The 23,817-nt window shown below is 33.4% G+C and overlaps 1 protein-coding gene and 1 long non-coding RNA gene across 2 annotated transcripts in view; one reads left to right on the forward strand and one right to left on the reverse strand.

Moving 5' to 3' along the window:
* LOC123258873 (dystrophin-like) overlaps window positions 1-21,922 on the reverse strand; it is a 244,283-nt gene extending 222,361 nt beyond the window's left edge. Inside the window, exon 1 of the mRNA XM_044719133.1 lies at window positions 21,621-21,922. The gene's annotated coding sequence lies outside the window, so the exon portion shown is untranslated. The remainder of the gene's footprint in view (window positions 1-21,620) is intronic.
* Window positions 21,923-22,212: 290 nt separating this feature from the next.
* LOC123258910 overlaps window positions 22,213-23,817 on the forward strand; it is a 16,510-nt gene continuing 14,905 nt past the window's right edge. Inside the window, exons 1-2 of the long non-coding RNA XR_006508171.1 lie at window positions 22,213-22,224; window positions 23,792-23,794. This is a non-coding gene — a long non-coding RNA (uncharacterized LOC123258910). The remainder of the gene's footprint in view (window positions 22,225-23,791; window positions 23,795-23,817) is intronic.

Consider the following 23,817-nt stretch of genomic DNA (forward strand, 5'->3'; position numbering starts at 1 on the left):
CAGGAATTCCGCGGAGGATTTATGAAGAAATGTGGTTTCAACAAGATGGCGCTCCGGCTCACACAGCAGGAGCTTCGCAACCATGGCTTCATGCAAATTTTGCCAATCGCTATATCGGTCGAGGTGGAATAATAGATTGGCCTCCACGATCACCAGATCTCAATCCATTGGATTATTTCGTATGGGGCCACATGGAGGCCAATGTTAACCGTTATCCCGTTGACGACGTTGATACTCTGCGAGACAAAGTCACTGATTGTCTGAGAGAGATCACACATGAGATGGTCGATAACTGCGCAACGAACTTCGTCAAGCGTCTTCGGTGTTGTATCCAAAATAATGGAGGACATTTTGAACAATTTTTAAAATAGATTTGTTCACTGACGTTATAAATCTCATATGTTAATAAAATTTTTACTATCGATAATAATGCAGTCATTATAATGTAATGTTAGTTATCCTTATACGATGCCTGGAAATTGTTCTCGTACTCCATCTGATAAGAGTCATTATCATTCTGATAAGCAACCTGGAGTTTGTCCTCGTACTTCACCTGATAGAAGTCCTTATTATTATACTGATCAATAGCCTGGACAGTCTTTTGTTTGTTTTCCTGCTAAGAGTCCTTAAAATTATCCTGATAAGCAGCCTGGCAGTCGTCTATGTCCTCGGCCTGATAAAAGTCCTTCAAATTATTCTGATAAGCAGCCTGGATTCCGTCCTTACAATTTTCCTGATTAGAGTCTTTATAATAATCTCGATAAGCAGCCTGGATATTATCTTTTCAATTTTCCTGATAAGAGTCCTTATAATTATCCTGATAAGAAGCGTGGATTTTATTCTTATAATTTTCCTTAAAAGAGTCCTTAAAATTATCCTGATAAGCAGCCTGGAAGTCGTCTTCGTCCTTGACCCGTTCAAAGTCCTTAACATTGTTCTGAGAAGTAGCCTAGATTTTGTCCTTTTAATTTTCTTGATAAAAGTCCTGATAATTATCTTGATAAGCAGCCTGAACTTTGTCCTTTTAATTTTCCTTAAAAATATCCTGATAAGCAGTCTGGATTTTGCTATCTAAGTTTTCCTGTTAAAAAGCCTTAAAATTATTCTGATAAGCAGCCTAGATGTTGTCTTTTTAATTTTCCTGATAAGAGTCTTTATAATTATCCTGATAGACAGCCTGTATTGTCCTTTTTATTTTCTTAATTAACGTCCTTGTTTTTAACCTTATAAGTAGCATGGAATTCGTTCTTTTAATTGTCTACAAAAAATTAATTTTTATCCTTGATTACCTATCCATTCACTGATTCAATTGCTTCCTTAAATTTTAAAATTAAGTTTGCAGTTAAGTATTCAATTTTATTTTGAAGTTTACATTTGTTTAAACTCTTAAAAATTAGAATTATTTAAAAAAGTAATCCATTAAAAGTAAAACGGGGAGTTGGAAATCGCGACGCAGCCAAATTTATCATTTATTCTTTTGTATTTTTTTTTAAATGTTAAATCTCGCATCTGATTGGTCAACTAAAATTTTGAATAACTCAAAAACTACTCAAAATTTCCAGTAACGACTAATAAGTTTTCTGCTCAGAATGGTTTTCTCTATTGGAATATTTTCGCTGTAAAAGTAATTTTGAATCACCCTGTATATGAAATATATAGATATATTTTATCATTGGATAAAATTTTATCCTGGATTGAAAAACTGGCCTTGAGTTGATAAGACTTATTCAGTTTTACAGTAAAAAGAGAAGAATATTTCGTTTAGAAAAATTTACTGATTAGAATTAGAGAAAATTGAAAATTGAACTATAAAAAAGAATTAGTGCATGTTTTGTAAAAAATTTTTTTTCAAATAATATTTTCATCAGAAAATACTTTGATGAACATCGAATCGCTCATAGTTAGCAAGTCAAAACATCAACAGCAAATATAGTGCATTTGCTGTTGGAAACAGATACTACTCAGAGTAAATCAAATCGGTATTTAATTTGGACTATCACATCACACAGAAACTGTACTTTCAGAAAATCTCCATGGGGTAGAAATTCTATTTAGTAGAGAAGTAGTTATTTCACAAATAAGATGTTTTTTTTTTTTTTTTTTTTTTAATAATAATAATAAGAAAAAAAAAAAGGGATATTAAGGGAGAATACAAACTTCACATGATGAAGTTTACAAGCATGAAAATCATTTTCAGCTTGTAAACATAGGTGTACCTTTATACTCCGCCGACCATCTTACGGTTTTAAATAAATTATAATATTTTTAGAATTGAAACTTTATTGTTACTATTGTGAAGTTAGCAACCTGCTTAAATAAGAAGCACAGTGCTACTCCCGTGTATGCCATGCACGGTTCTTTTTAGATAAGAATATCCTAGAGTAACGGACAATGAGGGATATTAAGGGAGAATACAAACTTCACATGATGAAGTTTACCGTCCATCACATATATAAATTAACTTTCTAGGTAGAAAAGAATTTTCTAACCATATGCCATCTATTAGTAACTAAGAATAGTAGTCTAGTCAACAAGGGCCTTTTTGGTCAACTTTTTTCAGCAGTTTTCGAAAATTATAATTGAGGTTCCGACTCCCGGAATTGTAGAACCAATATTTATAATATTCCCAGAGGGTTGAAAATACGCCGAAAATAAGTACTCCGGTTTGCGCAAGGCACGCCTCCTTCGGACCTTTAAAGAATAAATATTATTTAAACATTAAATATGAAAATTAAAAATTGAAAAAATTAAGGTGCCTGCAGGATAGATTAACGAATAATAATCTGTGATCCAAAAATTTTTATTACTAATTTTCAATAAGTTATCCATTAGTTAATTGACAATTTTTTGTAGCACAAATATTAACATTGCAAGTGCGATAATTATTAAACAATTAATCTGAGAACTGTTTCCTTTCGTGGAGCGATTTTTCAAAGATCTTAGAATAGATTCCCACTTAGAATAGATTCTCGGTGTACCAACGAGTGAAGATGGAACTGGAATGGCACAAGCTACTATTGTTTACGAAACATTACTTCATTGGGGATTTGACACATCTGTTAAAGCGATATGCTGTGATACCAGTCTTTCAAATTTAGGCATTCGAAATGGTGCTGCTGCATCGTTGGAAAAATTGTTGGAGAAGGATTTATTATATCTTCCGTGTAGGCATCACATTTTCGAAATTGTCCTAAGATCTGTATTCGAAGCTGTTTTTCCGAATGCTGTTGGGCCTAATGTTCTACTCTTCATTCGATTTCAAAAGCAATGGGAAGCTTTAAATAAATTGAATTACAAGACAGGATTATATGATCTGAAAAATGAGAATGTGTTAACAATAGAAAAAATCAGGTCTATAAGAACTTTTGCCACTGAAGTTCTGACAGCAAAGGTGCCTCGTGATGATTACAAAGAGTTTTTGGAGCTTACTCTAATCTTCGTTGGTGTTATCCCAGGAAAATTTAGTTTTCTTAAGCCAGGAGCTTGCCATCATGCACGATGGATGGCAAAAGCTATTTACGTACTAGAAATATACCTGTTTCGTGAACATTTATCTGTGAAAAAGGGTGAAGAAAATAAACCTCGACAAATATGTGTTTTGGTGACAACTGTTTATGTTAAGGCTTGGTTGACATCATCTAAGTGTAAAAGCTCCGTACCATGATCTACAATTTATAAAAGAGCTAAACAACTTTAAAGGGAATAACAGTAATCTTGCAACTGTATCAATTAATATATTTATGAATTATTTATGGCACTTATCGCCAGAATGATCGATTATGCCAATTTTTGATAAAGACGTTCCACTAGAAACAAAATTAAAAATTATGGCTAAGATGTATACGGGTAGAGAAAAAATTTCCAATCGATGCTATTCTCGAAGACGACTAGGATTATACAAGTGAAAAATTTAGCGTAAAACGCTTTCAAAGCAAGAGTATAAACGATTTATTGCATAACAATATTGAATTTTTTGTAACCGCAGAATCGATCAAATTTTTTGAAAGGTTTGAGTTACAAATAGAATTTTCACAAATTATTCTTTCTAAATGGGCTAATAATGAAAGTTATAAAATTCCATTATGGTTCGTCGAAAAACTATCGGTTGTGAATGACTGTGCTGAGAGAGGAGTTAAACTAGTGCAAGATTTTTGTAAACATTATACTAAGGATAAAAAACAAATGCAATATGTATTACAATTGGTTAAGGATCATCGTCAAATGTTTTCTAACGAGCTGAAAAAAACTAATGTAACAGCTTTATAAAAGTATCTTTCATTGAAGAAAAAATGATAATATTGGTACTTTTTTCGATTCATTGTAATTTTAATAATCTTCTTTTTTCAATTAAATATTAATTTTCTTTCAGAATATACGTCAAGGTCAGAGAAGTCGTATGAGATATAAATATTAACCCTTTATTCATTTTTGAATTATTAAATGACAATAAAAATGAAAAAAAACATAAAATTGACTCGAACTTTGATTTTGACCTCGAATAACTTTTGAACCAGTCAAGATAGCAAAAAATTATAAGAGACCATTTTTGTAGATTATTAACAGAACTTTTCCCGGGTTATTTCCATTTAAAACTTTGGCTATCAGAGGGGGAGGCCGGGTTAATATTAAAATTAAGAGCTGGAATTTGGCATGAATTTTATATTTTCCCGCTAAGGAAATCGAAGATTTTCAAAAATCGGGAAGTGATTGTATTCACCTCGTTTTGCAAAAATCGATTTTTCATTAGATCTCGACGTTTTAAGGTCATAGGAAGCTTCCCTGATTACCCCTGCGATGTTGTCACTATGTCTGTATTGTAACAGGGTAAAATTACCCTGAGTCGATAAACCACGAGAGATCGATAATTTTAAGACACAGCACTGGCGCGTCTCGATCTTCGGGCCTAAAGAGAGAGTGGGAGGGGGTAGTTTGGGGGTTATTATATAGGAGCTGTGAATTTTAAAAGGGAGAAGTAGTGTAACTGCCAGATGGAGTACCACGGAAGAGATAAGACCAATCCCCGGAGTGGTTACTAGACGTAAGAAGCCAACATTATCTAGTACTTCAATCTCCAGTAGTGAGTTAGATCGTCAGTAGAGGATTAGGGGGTGTTCTAAATCACGATAATGCAGGAATTTGCAATATTGACATGGTTCGTGTCCGTGCTAAGTTGCCGATATCGTTTATGTCTATGCTACCACCGATAGAGCAAGAATCTACCTTATCGTTATATTGACCATATTTACAACCCTTTTTCGATCATATTCCTCACTACTCTCTTTTGAGCATATCTAGAGCATTCTTTTACCTGCTCTTATCTACATAGATAGTACCCTTACACTTGATTTTGACCATATCAACAGCGTTTTCTCACTCCCAATCAGTCACCCTCCCACCACCCTATGTTTGTTTAATCAAATCTAAGCTCAACCTCTTTTGCTGACGATATTTCTATTTGAATTTTGAATCTGCTATCTGGTGGCTGCTATCTGAATCTGCTGGCTGACATTTTGAGTCTGAATTCCGCCATCTGGCGTTCACTTTCCGCCATTTGAATTGTTAATCCATCATTTTCTTACAATTTTTTGAATCTCATCATCCACCATTTTCCCGCTATTTTGAATTGTGAATCAGATATCTGATGGCTGCTATCCACCATTTTAGATTGTGAATCCGCCATTTTGAGTCAGAAAACCATCATTTTCCCGCTATTTTGAATCTGATTTCCGTCATTTTGAATTTTAGTTCAACATTTTGAGAGGAGAAAAAAGCATCCTCAACTATTAACCTGCCTTCGGCTTGCCATTACAGATCAATATTTCAGGATTACGCATTTGTAGTATGTATTTGTCCATGCTTTATATCTTTAAAATGAAGTTATGACAACTACTTGCGAGAAGGATTTTACGCCACGCCACCTGGTGGTAGCTTTATTGCTTCTAACTGCGTCGTAGATGACGTCATCAGACAGGTATGAACCTGTTCAAGGTCACGTAACTACGCAGTTTTCTTTGTTCTATTTTTAACTGCGCAGTAGATGACTCATTTTATTTTAGAATTTTTTTACTGCGCAGTATATGACGTCATTAAACAAGTTTAGAATTTTTTTAGGTAGAGGAGTTGGGGTAACCGCGCAGTAGATGACTCATTCCGTTCTAAAATTTTCTGTGTAGCAGATGACGTCATCAAACAGGTTTAGACTTGTTTTGTAGAGGAGTGGGGGTACTTGCGCAGTAGATGACTCATTCTGTTCTAGAATTTTCTTACTGCCTAGTAGATGACGTCATCCAACCGGTTTTGAGATAGAGGAAAGGGGGTAACTGCAAAGTAGATGACTCATTCTGATCTAGAATTTTCTAACTGCGCAGTAGATGACTCATTCTGTTCTAGAATTTTCTTACTTCACAGTCGATGATGTCATCAAACTGGTTTTGAGGTAGAGGAGTGGGGGTAACCACGCAATATCTCCTGCCAATATAGGCAGCTTTTCGAGAGTGAACTTAAAAAAAAACAAAGTAAATGTCTTTAGTGAAATACGAGTTTTTGGTTGACACAGGTTTTCCTTGAAGTATCAAAATCAATTTTTGTTGTCTAGCTTTCTTGATACCATGGCGGAAATTTTAGACATAAAAAAATCGATTATTTTTTATGAATCTATTGCACACTGTAAAGCGCATTCACACATGCATACGCATCATCAACATTCAACAACAGTGATGAAATCAGGATTGCTGTTCAGCATCAAGATCTGTGCTTGCTCCCAAGCAAGAGCACATTACATTTTTATAGAAGAATGAGAAAAGCTGATGGTACTGCAGTAAGTGCTACTACAAAGATGGTCAACACGGCTGTCTGTCATATGTTTGAAGAGATACGTTATAAGCTCAATAATGTAGGAATTGACAGATGTAAGAATGTAGGCATCACCAGTGTGATGAAAGGATATGCTTCTCTGAGTCCAGGATAGCAAAATATTCTGGAAAATGCTGGTTGTATTGTTAATAAAGATAATAACAAGTTGACTGATAATAGTGGTTACTTTGATATCTCAGTACCTTTGAGTTTTATCCTCGCATTTGCTGAAGATTATCAACGAATTATCGTGAATGCCAAGCATGAATTGATATTAATCAGATCAAATACTGATCAAAATGCTTATGTTATTACCGCTGAAGGTGGAAATGTAACGATTACAATCCAGACAATTGAGTGGATTATACCGTATATAAGAATGTCTGACAAGCAAAAAATTGAGGTGTTGAATTACATAATCTCTAACAAGGTATCAATAATTCTTTGCTATCAATTACTCTTTGTGCTAGAAGTGGACCGCGGGGTTTATACTCAGTTTACTTCTCTTCTAATAAATTGTTTATTATTTATTTAATTGATAATAATGCAATAATTATTGAAATTCATTGTTTAACCTTCGTTAGTCGGTGTTGAGTGTCCCTCAAGAGGATTTTTACCTGAGAGTCACTCAGAGACCTTGGAGTGTAAATTGTCGTGAACATTTATTTGATAAAATAATAATTTACTCGATTATTAATTATATTTTAAACATCTAAAAATCAGCTTTAATTGTACATATTTTTTTTTAACAATTTAATAAAATAAAACCGAATAGTAAAACCTTCGAGAAAGTTCCATAGTCTTCTCACGAATTCTAGTCAAGCGTCGGTTACATTTTACAACGCAGTTAATTCGTACCCAAGTTCAAAATTACTACGCACTAACGAATACTTGGCGTCCATATTGAGCGCGCAAATTCTTGTCGATTTTCTTTTACTCGATAATTTATTACGAACAATTAAATTATTATTATGAATATTACTTACTGCAAGATTATCGTTTATTAATATTATATTATTTATCGCGAATTAATTAGTTAGTCAAGTTCAGTTCTGGATAGCCGAAAGTAGGCTAGTGGTCTCTGCCACACTGCATTCTTTGTGCCGAATAATTTTTGGTTCTGGTCAGCCGTAAGATAGGCTGCAGTGCTATGTCGTTTAGTTAGTAATTAGTTAAGCTATTATGTTCCCTACTTATCGATGAATCTCTGAGTGGAGAACTAGTAGTATTGTTAAGTTGTTTGTAGTGTGAGTGAGTGAGTTATAAAATTGGTTAAATTTGTTGTTATTAATAAATCTTGGCCATATTTTTAATTAAGAATTTATTTATTTCACAGCACCTTCCTCCACTCTCTCTACCCTAAGATTTGTAACTGATTTGAGACTATCGTGAAAAACAATTCGAACATCACCTATAGAAGGATCTCCCTAATATAAATATACTGGCAGTAATGATAAGTCCCAAATTGCAGGGGAAATTTGACTTTTTATGAGATTTTCCAGAGAATTATTTCCACAGGGATTCCTACACGAAGTTTTAATAACTCTGAACAACTCTTCTGGCGAGAAAATAAAGAACTTTATGAACTATTTTTCGTACTTATTAAAATGTTTTACAGTTGTTTTAGAGAAATTATTCCACAAGGGAACAAAGTAATTTTCTTGTCTATTTCTTTCTATCTTAATTCCGAGAAACTTTTTGGGTTCACCAAGAACTTTTATCTCGAAATTCTTGCATAGGTGATTCCCAACTTCATATAATTTTGTTTTATCATTGCGATCGGCTTAAATATCATCTACATAAATTAGCAACACAACTATGATTTTATTTTTCCTCCAAGTGTACAAGCACGGCTCATGTAAGTCATTTTCGAGACCAATTTCTTTTACCACCTGATTAAATCTAATGTTCCATTTCCTTGGACTCCCGGGTAAAAATTGATGTATAATTATTGAACTGTTTCAAAAAAATCGACAATTTTTTTTTTTTCTTATTAATATTGAAAATATTGTTTGAAATGACGAAAAGAAATTCCTGTGAAAATTGGAGCTCTTAATATTAATATTAAGAGGTGCCGAGCCGAAAATTTCAATTTACCATTTGATTAATGTGGGAAAACTTTTTTTTCTTAATTTGGAATTTTGTAACTCTTTAACAAGTCATTGGACAAGTTGAGTCAGAACATATTTTTGTAGAGAATTGAACGTTCTGCAAAAAAGCTTTCCTATAATTTTTTGATAAACCGATGCGTTTCAAACATATTCAACTTTAAAATATAATTTCTAATATTTTCTTAATTTTTTCCAATTTTTTGACGAAACTATCAAGTTTATCAAAAAATTTTGTCAAATTTTTAAAATTTTTTATATTCTGAATTTTATTTGGTTTCACAGATCCTTTTATTCAACTGTCAAATTTCTAATACTATCGTACCTTGATTTGTCAATAAATTCAAATTTTTTTTTTTCAACTAAAATTATTATTATCCATTATCTATTGGATTCTATAAGTTCATAATATTATATATTTAAAATTTATGCAATTAATTTTATTATTTTAATAAAAATGTGCTAATATAATTTTTTTTTTTTTTTTTTTTTTTTTTGGAATCATACGCGTCAGCCTTCAGGCCTAGACACGTGGGATTTTTACGTCCTTTCCTACTATTTATTGTGCTTGATGTGTACTAAATACCATCTTTACCTCCTTTCCGCGGCTGTGGCCGACTTACAGTCTGTACCCGCATTTGTCTGTGCCCCGCCCCTTAGCACAGTGACCAAGGAAACCACAGAAACCTGGCCAGGGTACAGTCGGCAAGGGAGCAAGCCTTGGAAATCGCAGAAAAATTGCGACTGCCAGGGCTCGAACCTACGCCTGAGCGACTGTTGTACGGGCAGTTTAAGACTTAAACCGCTCGGCCACGCAGTCGCCGTTTATAATTTTATTATTTATCGAAGCTAGTTTCACGGTTAAAATGATCGAAGCGCGAAACAAAGAAGACATCGGTTGTACTATTTGTTCTTAATTAACTTCACTACTACCATACCATCAAAAAAGCTTCGAGGATGCCCCCTCCCTTAGTATTTAACCACCTTGCACTGCAACGCTCATTGTTTCGCGACTCGACGTTCTAACCAAGCTTTTTTGATTTGGTTAATAATTACCCATTGTTCTTACCTCCGAATTCGGACTTTTATTGTTGCTATAGTTAGTTCAGCTAATTAGTTTTTGTTAGCTATAGTTAGCTAATTAGTTTTTAAAATCGATCGGTGAAGTCGTTTAAAAGTTATTCCAAAAAAACCACATTTGAAAAAATTTTTTTTCGTAGTTTTTTTGCGATTTCTCAATATGTACCGTTCCGAATCGTTCCAAAGTATATTCAAAATCTAAGTTCAGTCGAGCCCTTTTGAATGGCACCAACCGCGATCAAATCAGTCATGCTGTTCAAAAGTTATGAGACACACACACACAAACACACGCACTAACACACACAAACACACACACACACACACACACACACACACACACACACACACACACACACACACACACACACACACACACACACACACACACACACACACACACACACACACACACACACACACACACACACACACACACACACACACACACACACACACACACACACATACACACATATATACAGACATACAGACACCATCGCGGGAATAGTCAAGGAAGCTTCCTAGGAAAAAGAAATTAGAAAAACGGTTGACCCTAAAGGCCATTTCTGCAACTTCTCGCTCATTTCATACTGAAGCGCACAAAACTGCATTTATTACGTTTTTGAGCTCTTCAAGCTCAAAAATATAATTTTCGTATCATTTTGAGCTTTCCGAGCTCAAATCTGCTAGAAGTTAAATAAAACACTATTTTCTTAATTTTCAAAACGCAATAACGTTTAAACGAATTAACCGATGCTTACGTGGTTGGTGGCATTCAATGCAGTTTTTTAAGCCTCATAAAGAACTTTTAAGATTAAATCGAACGAACGAAGAATTTCGAAGGAATTCCCGAAAAACGATTTTTTTTATTAACGATAACTCACGAACGAATAAACCGATATCCACCAGGCTGATGGCAATCGACGTGGGTTTTTGATGTTGAGAGCTGATTAGTTTTTAGAATCGATCGGTAAAGGTGTTTGAAAAATATTCCAAAAAAAACAAATTGAAAAAAATGTTTTCTTGCAGTTTTTTTGAGATTTCTTAAAATCTACTGGTTTGAATCAGTCCAAAATATAGCCAAAATCTAAGTTTGGTCAAGCCCTTTCGAATAGTGCTTAAATAAACCAATAACTTCATGACTTTTGAAAATTTTCACTTTTCTTAGCGGGAAGTTAAAAAAATCTTGCGGGGGGAAGGGGGTCCAGCATTAATGCGAATGAGTGCATATGCAATTTTCTTGATTAATTTATAATGAACGACAAATTTAAGTTGTGATGAAATGTTATCAATATTAATCAGGGAATTATTTATTGAAAACCATTTATTGGTATATTTTAAATTTGAACTAATAAACAATTCTTGTGTGACGATAAACAGCTCACAAGGTGTCGTCGTTATAACACATCTAGTAACCTTGTTGAGTTAAGATAATATATAAGAAGGTATTCCAATCCTGCAATGCATGATGGGAAATGTGTCAAGCGGTCGCGCCACTAGGAGTGTGTCAGGCACACTGACCGGCAACTGAAGTATTTTCATGCTAACTCCGATAATAATAAAATATCATTATTAATAATAATTCGGCGTTTGAAAAAATTATTTCCACCCTCCAATAAATATAATAAATAACAATAATTAATTAGAAACTGTTGATTTAGTTTTTTTATTGTATCCTCAATTTCTCCGGTTAAACCGGCTTTCTTTATTACCTATTTATCAAACTGGGTTCGAAACCTGGCCGATGCACGTATTTTTAACTTCCCGTATAGAAAATCAATGATTTTCAAAAAATCAGGAAGTTATTGGTTTTATCCCGTTTTGCAAAAATCGAGGTTTCAACAGATCTCGACGTTTTGAAGCCCTAAGAAGCTTTCCTGACTATTTTTACGATGATGTCCGTACGTCTGTATGTGTGTGTGTGTTTATGTAAACCTCTTATAACTTCTGAATGGCTTGACTGATTTGATTGCAGTTGGTGTCATTTGAAAGGGCTTCGCCAAACTTAGATTTACTGTGAGTTGGAACTAACCTAGACCGGTAGATTTAGAGAAATTGAAAAAAAAAGTAAAAAAAAAATTAGAAAAACAGTAGATCCTAAAGGCCATCCCTGCAACTTCCCGCTAATTTCATACCTAGGTGCTTAAAATTGGACTCATGTTGTTTTTGAGCTCTTCGAGCTCAAAAGTCTCATAGAAGTTTTATAGAACAATATTTTTTGAATTTTTAAACCACAATAACTTTTGAATGAATCAACCGATTTTCACGCGGTTGGCGGCATTCGACGCAGTCTTTTTACCCTCATGAAGAATTTTCAAGTTTGAATCGATTAAACTGGGAAACTCGGAGTAATTCCGAAAAAACACCAATATTTGATTGGCTTGACGGTGATCAACGTGATTTCTTGATGTTAATAGCTGATTAGTTTTTTAAATTGGTCGGTAAAGCTTTTTAAAAGTTACTCTAAAAAAAGTCGGAGTGATAATGAAAAAACACTTGTCTCCAAATATTTCGTCGAGGGTATCTCTCGAATCAATCAACTGATTTCTACGTTCATAGTAGTGATCGAGGCGGTTTTTTGAGCTTTAAAAAATAATCTATGTCATCAAAAACGATCCGAAAATAAATGTCGAAGTTATGTGAAAAAAAACACTTTTTTCAGTTTTCTTTCGTTCACGATATCTTTTGAACGAATCAACTGATTTTGACCGGATGAGCGACGATCGACGTGGTTTTTGAAGCTTGAGGGCTAATTAGCTTTTGTAATCGATCAGTAGAGCCGTTTAAGAGTTATTCCAAAAAAACGACTTACGATCGGTTCAGTCGTTTAAAAATTATAAGCGGTTCACATACTTACACACACACACACACACACACACACACACACACACACACACACACACACACACACACACACACACACATGGAGGCCTGTAACCGTGTAGGGAATAATAAAGCGCCGGGATTGGACGGAATCCCTAATATAGCCTTGAAAACCATCATAAAGGCAGCTCCAACATTATTCCTCGACGCTTATAATGCATGCCTCAAGGAGGGGACTTTTCCTCGTAAGTGGAAACAGCAACGATTGGTACTGTTGCCTAAAGGGAAGAAACCACCAGAAGAACCGTCACCTTACCGACCACTTTGCATGTTAGATACGGCGGGTAAGATATTTGAGCGCATAATTCACCAGAGAATTGAAGCAGTAGTCGACCTACTCCTGGCAGACAATCAGTATGGATTCCGGAAAGGACGATCAACCCTGGACGCAATCAAACAGGTTGTTGATACGGCCAAGGAAGCAATCGCAGGAACCAGATGGAAAGGTGGAACGAAGAAGTATTGCCTGGTGGCGACACTAGACATCAGAAACGCCTTCAACTCCGCCAATTGGAAATGCATCATGCAGGCCCTCCAAGAGAAGAATGTACCAGAATACCTGCTTAAGATCGTAGCAAGCTACTTTGAAAACAGGGTCCTGAAGTATGACACGAAGAACGGTCCGAGGGAGTATGATATTACTGGAAGGGTACCACAAGGTTCAGTTCTAGGCCCGCTCCTGTGGAACATTATGTATGACGGTCTATTAAGACTAACTCTGCCAAGAAACGTCAAACTCGTAGCATATGCAGATGACGTAGCCGTAGTGATCGTTGCCAAACACCTTGACGAGATAAATCATATGTTCGATCTCACTTTTGAGCACGTTAACCGGTGGATGGACGCAGTGAACCTGCAACTGGCGCAACACAAGACTGAGGCAGTACTTATTACCAGCAGAAAAGTGGTAGAGACCATTAAGCTGAAAGTCGGCGAACAAGAAATCACATCACAACCATTTATCCGTTATCTGGGAGTGATGCTGGATGCCCGACTCAACTTCAAGCAGCAGGTGGAACATGTCAGTGCCAAAGAGTCAGTAGTGAGGGCTAGTCTCGCACGGCTGATGCCTAACATCGGAGGCCCAATGCAGAGCAGGAGGCTATTATCGTCATCAGTAGTCATATCGGTGCTCACTTACGGAATATCCATTTGGGCTGATGCACTGGAAACCCAAGAATCATGGAGAAAAGCTGGAACAATATACTGACTGAGTGCCCTACGAGTAGCTAGTGCCTTCCGCACTATATCAGAAGAAGCAGTGTTCGTCATTGCTGGAACCCTACCTCTTAGAGTTCTAGCAGAGGAAAGACGGGCCATATTAAAGCGAATTTTTTTTTTTTTAAGGGAGTTGGGAAAGAACGGATAGGGGAAAGGGGGGGGAACCTACTCAGTGGGAATTTTTCCGTAATTGAAAAAATAATCAGACAGCCCAGACTGGGAATCGAACCCAGATCTCTCGGTTACGCGCCAAGGGCTCTACCAGTTAAGCTATCCGAGACAAGTACTGACTACTTTATTCAGTCACGTATATAAGACCCACCGAGCAAACAACGCCACCGTCTTGGTGGGCCCTTTACCAACGAAAAAGGTCAACTTCACTGAGCCCTAAAGAACTTAGAATTGAAGAACGGCAGAAGAGCATAAGTTGATGGCAACTACAATGGGATGCTGCAGAGAAGGGTAGGTGGACGCACCGTCTCATACCTCGGATCGACATTTGGCTTAACCGGAATCACGGTGAGGTCAATTACTATCTTACGCAGATGTGGTCGGGACATGGGTGTTTTCGAGAGTATCTACACCGCTTTAAGCACGATGACTCTTCGGAGTGCCCGTCCTGCCCAGGAGCTGCTGAAGACGCGGAGCACGTCTTCTTCGTATGTCTTCGTTTCGATCCACAACGTGAAGAACTGGAGAGGTTCCTGAACCAGAAAATGCAACCAGATTCACTAGTGGAAGCAATGTTGTCATCAAAAGCTGCCTGGAACGCTACCAACACTTTTGCAACAGAAGTCCTTAAAGACTTGCGTTCCACCGAAAGAAAAAGAGCAAATAGCAGAAGATAGAAGGAAGGTAGTTAACACCTTAGCCACCAGAAGGAAGAGCAGTAGCTAGATCCTCCCTTCACGAAGTAATGCCTGACGGCGGTTTCCATGAAGGATTAGAGGAAAGAAGGGAAAGAGGTTTAGGGTTTAGTGGGTAGGAGCGTTAGTGTCGAGTTTTAGTATGACGCTGCGTCGAGTCGCTACATATCCAGGCCAAACAACTATGCCTAGAATCCGTAAAAAGGATTCCCCCCCCTAAGGGAAAAAAAAAAAAAAAAAAAAACACACACACACATGCATACAGACACCATCGCGGGAATAGTCAGGGAAGCTTTCTAGGACCTCGAAACGTCGAGATTCGATGAAAACTCGATTTTCGTAAAACGGGGTGAAGACAATAACTTCCCGATTTTTAAAATTCTTTGATTATCCTAGCAGGAAGTTAAAAATTAGGAAAACGGTTGACCTTGAAGGCCATCCCTGGAACTTCCCGCTACTTTCGTAATTAAGCGCTCAAAATTGCACTTATTACGTTTTTGAGCTCTTCAAGCTCAAAAATATAATTTTCATGTAGTTTTGAGCTCTCTGAGCTCAAAAGTCTCGTAGAAGTTTAATAAAACACTATTTTTTGAATTTTCAAACCGCAATAACTTTTGAATAAATATGCCGATTTTCACGCGGTTGGCGGCACTCGACGCAGTTTTTTAAGTTCTATGATATATTTTTGAACACAAATCGATCAGACTGGAAATTATAGTGTAATTCGAAAAAACCACTTTTTTCCGATTTCTTTTGTCAACGGTAACTCACGAACGAATCAACCGATTTTGACCAGCTTGGTGGCGATCGACGTGGATTTTTGATGTTAAGAGCTGACTTGTTTTTAAAATTAATTGGTTAAGCCGTTTAAAAGGTAAAAATGACAAAAAAATACATTTCAAACATTTTTTTTCCCAGTTTTTTTAAGATTTCTCAAAATCTATCGGTCCGAATCAGTCCAACTTGTATTCAAAATCTAACACTCATACACACACACACACACACACACACACACACACACACACACACACACACACACACACACACACACACACACACAGTGTCCTTATAGACTTGCGTTCCTTATAGACTTGCGTTCCATCGAAAGAAGAAGAGAAAATGACAACAACTAGAAGAAAGGTAAAATAACACCTTAGCTACCAGAAGAAAGAGCAGTAACTAGATCCTCCCTTCACGAAGTAATGCCTAACGGCGGTTTCCATGAGAGATTAGGGGAAAGAGGAAAAGCGGTTTAGGGTTTAGTGGGTAGGGGAGCTAGCGTCGAGTTTTAGTATGACACTGCGTCGAGTCGCCACATATCCAGGCCAATCAACTATGCCTAGAATCCGTAAAAAGGATTCCCCCCCCTTAAAAAAAAAAAAAAAAAAAAAAAAAAAAAAAAAAAAACAACACACACACACACACACACACACATACATACAGACATTCAGACATTATCGCTGGAATAGTCAGGGAAGCTTCCTAGGACCTTAAAACATCGAGATCTGATGAAAACTCGACTTTCGAAAAACGGGGTAAAAACAATAACTTCCCGATTTTCGAAAATTTTTAATTTTCTTAGCGGGAAGTTGAAAAAATTTTTTTTTTCACTATTTTTTCACATTCCATTTCTAATTTTGGCTTTTTTTGAAGACTGTCATTTTTAATTTCCTTGAAAAAAATATTTGTTTCACTAGACTGTAAAATAAATTTTTTGTCGTTTGTCAAATGGGGATTTAAATATCTTCAATTTTTTAAACAACTATTCGAATTTTTTTAATCAAAAATTGAAAGTATTTAAAAGATTTTTAATTTTTTGATTTTTAATTTTTCACCAAAATTTCAATGTATATATGAACAAATAATATTTTCCTACCGTGCCACTGATATAAATTGAAACCCTTTACTGATATGTTACGACAAAAATTTAATGACAAAGTATTTTTACTTCAAAAAGCAGCCCTGGCGGATTCGTGGTCACGATAAAATAATCGTCAAACGACGGTGAATGCACCGTAAATTCTCAGTGTTGATAAATGATCGTCGCTTGACTATCGAACGACCGTCGTTGGACAGTGACTGACGAGTATCGTTGTGAAAATTTTTCACTGTTACTTTGTGATTTTTATTTTGTATCGTTATTATACTTCACTAGTCGATAAACAAAATTTTTAATTGGTTACCCCGATTTTTTACCTAAGCCAAAAATCGTAGATCATCAATCGATCGACTGTCATTTGACAGTCATTCGAAAACATATAAACTGTCAAAAACCCGTAACTCGGTGGTGTATGCACAGTGGTCTGTAAGTGAAACGACCGTGAAACGAGCGTATAATGTCGGTAAGTTAGAAATTTTTACAAGTCAACGATAAGTAAATGCTGACTATGTTTTTTTTTCATTTCATTAAAAATTATCAAAGTAAATAAAAAGATTAACAAATGAGAATTTTCAGTGAATACTCGGGTTGAAAAATTTGAAAAAAAAAAATTAAATTATTGTAATTTTGTTTATTTCAAAGTAAAATCATAAAAAATTAATCAGATTACATGCAATCAACAGAGATCTATCTTTTCATTTCAATACTTTTCAATACATTTCAATACTTTTCAGAAGAGTTTATGACCTACAGCAAGTGTTGAATTTTTTTCATCGTTTTAAATGAAGAACCATAATACTTTTTGTTTATGACAAATGTAATAATAACTATTGTTTTTTTTAATCGAAAATATTTTTTTCAACAATTTATTAGTTAATGAATTTTAATTCATTTTCAACTTAACTTTGAACATATTTTCCATACCTCTAATATTTTTACTGTAATTTTACAAATTCGGATCCATTATTAAGGATTTGAGTTTTATATTAGACAAAAATTTTAATTTCAAAATTATGGCAAAATTGTTTATTATCAAGGAAAATTATTGTGAAATATTTTTTTTTTTTTAATTAAGTTTTAAGCAATTTCTTTTCCAGAACTTTTTTTGTACAGTTAATAATTTCACCATTATTTCAAAATCAAGATTTTCATAATTATCAAAAATTTGAGTCATTGATTACGATTATTATTTTAAATTTACGGAAGAAATATCAATTTATTTAAGCTATTTTTATCTGTAAAATAAAAAAAAAAATGACTAAGTTTTGACCCCTTATCAGGTGACTAAAGAAAATTTTCGGACAGTGTCTCAGATATCTTAACTGTTAGAGCGGTGGGCGCGCAACTAAACAATCCGGGTTCGAGTCCTCGTCTGAGCTGTCAGAAATATTATTTTTATTTTGTTTGTGACAGTAGCGTGAATTTTCCGTGATTTGACAGTATATTGAGCGTACACTGCCAGTTATAATGTCGTAGATTCACTTGCGTACGTTCATCTTTTCTGCACTCACAGTCGGTACATCAACTGTCTTAAAACAGACGTTTATTACTCACTTCTCTATTACTTGGAGGTGCATAACTAACGTTTGCATCGTGAAATCACCGTATATATTTGATAAATTTATAGCAGACGTCTTTCACAATGGTATCCGATGCTGACTGACAAATCGCTCAATAAAAACGAATCTTATAAGGTGAAACGACCGTGAATAAACCATGCTTTCACCGTGTTGCCGAAACCGCCAGGGAGCGGAAGGCTTTTTTTCTATACCTAGCATCATATTTTAGCGGATAGAGCACACACTAGGGTGTCCGTTATTTCCCAAGTTGATTTTTTTTTCGCGATCGCCCCCTTGATTTTTAGTTCTTGGCCTAAAAAAAAATATCTTACACAAATAAGCTCTTAATTACCAAATTGAACCGTGCCGAAGTCGAGTTACATTTCCCATTTAAATAACATGGGAATTTGGAACTTTTTGCAATTATTTTTTTTTCTTCAAAAAAAATGTCACCACGATTATGATCAGCTCTATACCAAGATATAAATTACATAAAGACTGTATCATTTCAGGACGACCGTTAAGAAAATTTCTGAGGCAGTATTGCACAAATTCAAAAACCATCTGTGGTGTTTAACTGGTGAAAAAGCTGATTTGACTTTTTTCGATTCAAATACATAACTTCACGTAAAACGAAAAATGATTAAGACAGTTGGGTTCTGCAAGTCATATTCCAAGAAAATTATGAAATTTTTTTTATCGAAAGATAAATATATTAACAATTCACTACCAAAATTTCAGATCGATTCACCACACCGTTTTTGAGAAATTAATTTTCGAAATTGCATCATTTATACGCAGAGGTGTAGAGAGATGGTAAAGTTAGTATGAAATCTTCCATACCACTCAAGTGATGCAAATAATTTCATACTATAGTATATAACTTCATACTATAGTATATAACTTCACATATAAAAGTTATATAACTTCACCATCTTTCTATACCTTTACGTGTAAATGTTACAATTTCGAAAATTCATTGCTTAAAAACAATGTGGTGAATTGATCTGAAATTTTGGTGGTGAATCATTAATATAATTATCTTTCAATAGAAAAAATTTCATAATTTTCTTGAAATATGTCTTGCAGGATCCAACTACGTTAAATTATTAAAATGTGATGAAAATTTCGATTTTGATTCCCCCTGAACGCTATATAGTTAATGCAGATAATGAAATTATCAATTCAAAAAAAAAGATATTGATTTCTTTCTTAAATAAATTAATTTTTATTAATTCAAATTCGATGAAAATTTTTTTTTGATTCAACATAAATAAAAAATTGCTAGAGATTAACTTTGAGACATGAGCCACCAATAATGATTGTTTGGAAGGATTAGACATTGTTAATAATCTACAATTGTTAACGATTTAGCCGAAAGAGCGCTTCGATGAACTCAAAAATACATCAACAATTTAACGCATAAAAAAGAACAAAAACAATATTTAGTGCAAATTATTCATGAAAACAAAAACAAACAAATTCATGAATACTTATCATAACGCTACTAAAAATTGCTTAACAAATAAATGTGAATAGAGACAGAAAAAATACAAATAAGCGGCAATATTATTAAAAATATATTCAATACATCGTATTGTTAACGTTACTGTAACTATTAATCATTTTGATAAAATTTTTGGAACATTTATAAATAAAATAAATGATTATAACATAAAAAACTTTACAGCAAGACTGCAAAACTATGATAATAACTATAAACACAACTTTAACCACAAATAACTTCTAAAGGAATGATTTTATCGAAAAATTATAAGAGAACTTTTTTGTAGAGCATTCAATTTCTTATCAGAATATGCACTGATCATAATCGTGGTGACATTTTTTGTGAAGAAAAAAAAATAATTGCAAAAAGTTCCAAATTCCCATGTTATTTAAATGGGAAATGTAACTCGACTTCGGCACGGTTCAATTTGGTAATTAAGAGCTTATTTGGGTAAGATATTTTTTTTTAGGTCAAGAACTAAAAATCCAGGGGGCGATCGCGAAAAAAAATTCAACTTGGGAAATAACGGACACCCTAAGCACACACATACTATGTGAGTGCCACTTCCTCCAGCAAGAACGCAATATTTAGGCCTTAAATCAGAAAATTTTGAAAATCCGACTTTTAGTGTAAGATTTTTTTCCTTAAACAATAATTTGGATTTATTTAATAACGATTCTGTAAGAAAACTTTTATTTTAAGGAAATCCACTTTCAAAACACATTGAATCTGCTATTCTTTAGTTCTATGAAGATGACGAAATAAGCTCTCCTATGCCTGGAATGAAAGACTGTATTTCCTTAAGAAAAAATGAGGTTCAGAAAATAAAAATCCATACGCGACTCATCTTTTCGAGTTTAAAAGAACTACATAGTTTATTCAAGGAAAGAAATCCTACATTAAAAGTCGAATTTTCAAAATTTGCCGATTTAAGGCCTAAGTATTGCGTCCTTGCTGGAGGAAGTAGCACTCACATAGTATGCGTGGGCTATATTCACTAAAATGTGATACTAATGATGCTAGTTTAGTCGGAATTTAGCAAAATTTTTTAAAAGTTGCGTCATGAGGACCAATGAAATAGTTAGATTTTTATAACATCTTGTAAAAATCCGCGGTAATACCGAAACCTGCAGTAACACCCACACTTATTCTATAAGGCTTAGAATATCAGTGTTATGATTTTTTCTAACGAAATTTCTTCCGATTTTGGCTGCTGAATTGAACTTTCTTGGTTATAACTATTGTCCTCTAAACATCTTGTAACGTATTCTCACTTTATGATTATTTTTTTTTATTTAAACTTGAAATTACATCAGTTATTTATGTTATGATTTTTATCAATTTGGTATTATTGATAATATTATACAGTGAAACTTTTTTTTTTCTCTTATTTGAAGGTTAGAACTTTTAAAAATTGTTTCACTGATGTATTTTATATTATTTTTCCGATTGATTCCAGAAGAAATTTGATAAATATATCAATATACTTAAAAATGGCATGTTTACATTTTTCCTAATATTGGAAGAAATCGACTATAAAGATATTTTCTAAAAATAACGATAAATTATATCAAAGCGAATGTTTGTGACGTGACATGAGATTTTTATTTGCACTAAAGAAAATTTTGCTATAAAATATTCAGTTCTACACAAAAAAAAACTTACATGTGCAATTTTGATTCGCAATTTAAATCCAGAAGTGTTCAATTCATAGATTTATTGTCTTCGCTGAGGTGAATTTCTTAATGTGTTTAAGATCCGTTTTAATCGGCAAGTGATGTTATAAATTTTACTTGGATTGTTTTTGCGACTTGATTATTCCATTTTCACTATATAGAATAACAAAAAGATAGGAAATTTGCTTTCGAAAATTTATTTACGTTAGCGTGTGTCACGATACTATACTTTAAGAAATAATAGCTATCTGCTATATCGATTCTGGGAAGAATTTCGGACTGTACTAGCAATTGCAGATATTGTGTTAACGCTAACGCTATAATATCTACATGTCTAATAACAAATTTACCGACAAAAAGATTAATATCAATATAAAAATATTTTAACCAAAGAAATATTACTTAATAGTAAGCCGATTATCAATAAATATGAATAATCGTGATATATTATTTATAAATGACTAGAAATTGATTATCAAACTTTTCCGGAACATTCTACCTTGTGACGTCATCGATTTGCAAATGAATGTAACCTTATAAAGTAAATTTTATCTATGAACATTTAAATGTCGCTTATGAAAATTATATTGTATGTTGAGAAAAAATAAATAAGTAGAACGGTTGATCCTACAGGTTATGCCTGCAACTTCCCGCCAATTTCAACCGCAAGGCGCAATAATTGAAAAATCAAAGAAAACTCTACGTTTTTTCAGTCGATTTCATAGAAATCTAACTATTGCATTGGTCTTCATGGAAGAACTTTTGAAAAATTTTGTTATATTTCGACTTAGCTCGTCAAGCGGATTCAAAAAATGCATATGCTTCAAAAGTTTATAGATGTATATATATATATATATATATATATATATATATATATATATATATAGATCAATTTCAATTTTTATTGCAAGTTGCTAAAGAGTATTGAAAAAACTACTCTACTTGCAACAAAAATTGTTTGAAAATAAATAACTGAGTTGAAAATTGAAATAAAAAACTTTTTTATAACTAATTGGACATTTTTTTTTCTCTAAAACTGAAATAAATCATAATATATTTATATTGAAAACTTTGCTTTTTTTATAAATAAATAATTAACTAAGCAATAAATAATGTACAATTTAATTATTTTTAAATGTAAATAAAGAAACTTACTCATAAAAAAAAACTTGAAAAATATTTTGAAGTTTCTCAGTTAATAAAAAATAAAATTCGTGTAAATTTTCTCAAAACTTATAAATTAAATTGAAATTTTTCGATTATTTAATTAAAAAACTCTTAAAATCGGTATGCATGAAAGTTTGATAATATATATTTTTTGAACGCTTAATTTAATCGCCAAAAAATAAGATACCATTTTTATAGAGCATTCAATTTCCTACCAAAATTTTTATTGCGCATTCTATAATAGCCATTTCTTATCGAGTTATAAAATTCATAAACAAAAATAACATTGACTTGAAATAATCAAACTTAAATCTTCAATTTCAGTCAAATGGTGAGGTTTACAAAAAAAATATAAGATACTTTTTTTGTAGAGCATTAAATTTCCTACAAAATTAAAAAAAAAATTTTTCTGTATAATCGATTAATGATGAGGTATGAATTTTTTTTTATTGGACTGAGAAAAAGATAAAGAACTGCGATGCGGAGGATCTTCCTATTAAAATTAAGAGTTTATATTTGGTGACAATTATTTTAAAGTGTCGAGCAACTCATTTTTCCGTACTAGTTGTAAAAAAAAAAAAAAAGGCCATTCGGCAGCCGAAATGGAAGTAGATTTCATTTCATTAGTTATTAAATAAAATTACAAATTTATATGTATATATATATATATATATATATATATATATATATATATATATATATATATATATATATATATATATATATATATATATATATATATATATATATATATATATATATATATATATATAAGGGTGATTTTTTTTTTTTTATTTTATTTTTTCGGTCCCATCGTGAATTCTTGTTGGAAATACCCAAAAAAATTCCCTGAAAGTTTGAGCTCTTAATATTAATTAACGTCCTCGACCAAGGCATGTGAATATTTCCCATTGAAAATACACAAAAACTTTGATTTTTAATTTTTGAATTTCTAAAGCTCAGCGGCATTTCATGGGATCACTTTTATCGAAGATGGTTTTTTCTTAGAATTAAACGCT

The sequence above is a fragment of the Cotesia glomerata genome, linkage group LG2 (assembly GCF_020080835.1).
Source record: "Cotesia glomerata isolate CgM1 linkage group LG2, MPM_Cglom_v2.3, whole genome shotgun sequence".
NCBI classification, from domain to species: Eukaryota; Metazoa; Arthropoda; class Insecta; order Hymenoptera; family Braconidae; genus Cotesia; species Cotesia glomerata.